The 2,418-nt window shown below is 33.9% G+C and overlaps 1 long non-coding RNA gene across 1 annotated transcript; it reads left to right on the plus strand.

Annotated features, from left to right (window-relative positions):
- Window positions 1-297: 297 nt before the first annotated feature.
- On the plus strand, window positions 298-2,166 carry LOC148802086 (uncharacterized). The gene is made up of 4 exons (XR_016082000.1): window positions 298-1,051; window positions 1,192-1,267; window positions 1,412-1,510; window positions 1,869-2,166. It is a non-coding gene; the product is annotated as an uncharacterized LOC148802086 (long non-coding RNA).
- Window positions 2,167-2,418: the final 252 nt, after the last annotated feature.

The raw sequence follows: 2,418 nt of genomic DNA on the forward strand, positions 1-2,418 counted from the left end.
TTTCATATTCGAAACCAAACGTGTCTAACATTTTCATATGTCAAATGTCTAAAAAGTGTTATCAAACGAGTATTTAATATCTTAAATATAAAACTTAATAATAGGAATTTGAACAAAGAAAAAAGTGATTGTTCGTATAACATTTCTGTCCTAGCACCAAATTCAAAAGTCGAGTTATTTTAATCAAACAAAAATTATGCACTCTTCTTCACATTTTTAATAGTTGTATAACGGACAAATTTATTATAGTACGCGTAAGATTTAGAAAATTAACTAACCCTACCTCTATTATTATTTACATATTGTATTAAGAGTATCTCTATATTTTCTAAAGGATCCACTAAATCCTCTTTGTCCTTAAAGTTGGCTAACAGAAAAATTACAAACATTATTTTAGCCATCATTTTCTTTCAAATTTTCAAAATCAAACATTTGACACTTTACTATATACCGAGAATTGGAGACCAATGCAATTGTTCGATCGGGCCTTGAAAGCATCCAAATCCATGGTACTTGGAGCGCCATGTCCATGTGTACGGTTGTGAATACAGTTAACTCGGCAACCATATCTACCAACACCACGTCCCTCTTATCCATGTATACAGAAGCCCCTCGTTCTCTGTTCCAATCGTGTGTTTGATCATTAGATTTGAAGCTTAGAACTTCGGTTCAAGCCGATTTCCCGCTCCGGATCGGAGAAAATCGTTTTAGACAATTGGACTTTTATCGAGATATCAGTTTCGAACGTTCGGTTGAGCCTCGTGGTTTGATTCGTTTAAAATTGTCGGACTGGTCCCTGTTATGATTCCTATTCGAGTTTTATGGTAAAGAGAGATCTGAAGACCTTGATTGAATAAAAGAGGAAGAGATCACCTTGTGGAGGCGATTGGGGGATTCAATTTGTAATTTTCCAAGGAGCAGTTCCTGTACATTGTTGATCAATTCATCCTTAGATTGTTTTTAATGATGTCCGCCTCAAAGTCTCAAACGTATATGGAACTGATTGCAAGATACAAAAATGACATTTTGTATTGCTCTCTAGGCTTCTAAGGTTCATTTCTTCTCCCTTTTTCTCCTTTTCTTTTCATCCTTTTTCTATTCTTCCAAAATTTTCTCCTCTTTTTGCTTTCTTCTATTTCTGTTACGTATTCTGTGCCTTTTCATGATAACTTGTTATTCTTCTCTGTGAAGCAATGGAGAAAATTTTCAATGGAAACGTCGATAGAACTCATACTCCTCGGGAGAAGTGGCTCGATTGATTTTTCAGGTATTTTTCTTGACCTTTATAAGTTCCCTTTTTCAATGTTGCTTCGCTTTTGTTAGTTTTCTTTGTAACAAAATGAAGGAAAACTGTTAAGAGCTCATGCGGCATTATTTAATTTTGTTATATCGGCTGTTGGAGGATCCACAGGTTCAGTGTTAAAATCCGGTTCCTAGCTCAATCTGAGGTTATCATAGTTTTTGAACTGCCTTTCAGCTGGATATTCGTATCGTTCAGCCTGAGAACAGTGTAAGTAATCGGTTTTGTTTTACCCCAAATCCGATTCTTAACCAAAAACCATTGAATTGGTCAATAACTCGTTGATTTAGGTGGTTGAACTGTCGATTTATAGTTCGTTTAATAATTTTTGACTATTTTTTATTTTTTTAATTTTTATTATCAAAACGGATCATCCATTCGAATCAGACGGTTGAATTGTCGATTCAAAAACCGGTGGTTAGACATTTCCGAGTCATTTTTTAAAACCATGAAAGTTACAACTATGCTACTGGTTTTATTTGGTTGGCCCTATTTTTTATTATTTTCTGTCAAATAAGATGAATCATAGCCAAGTTGTGCTAATACTCTCTTAACTCTATGTTTGTAGAGCCTCCACAGTTGAAGGCTTTCCTTCGTGCTCACCCTACCTCTACCAGTGTCGCAGCAACAGCAGGTTCGCCTTCGATCAACGACCTTGGCAATGGAGTAGACAATTGGGTTTTTGGTCATTTGCAGTATGGCACCGAAATCTAAGAGTATTTTAAGAATTTTCAAAAATATATTAATGTCACGAGAGTGATAGAAAGTTAAGACAAGGAAAGTTTTAGACAATCATAAAAGAATTTATGAATATTTTAAAACAATATATAAATAATAAAGATTAAATTAGTCAATTTTCTAAACTAGACAAGTAGTTAAAAAAATTTGCCCTTTATAAATTATTGAATAATATATATTGACTGCATCAACCAAGGTGCATATCACACAGTTTAAGACCTATACCTTCATAAACCCATTTAAAAAACCTTCATAGATTACACAATATATTATAGTCTCCAAATCTGTGAAGTGAGAAGTATCATATCTTTTGATGTATTGTGTTGGTTTGACTTGGTATTTTTCGGTTGTTCTTTATGATCATCAGAACTAAACAAAAC

Source organism: Nelumbo nucifera, chromosome 2 (assembly GCF_055504915.1).
Source record: "Nelumbo nucifera cultivar China Antique chromosome 2, China Antique-T2T, whole genome shotgun sequence".
NCBI lineage: Eukaryota > Viridiplantae > Streptophyta > Magnoliopsida > Proteales > Nelumbonaceae > Nelumbo > Nelumbo nucifera.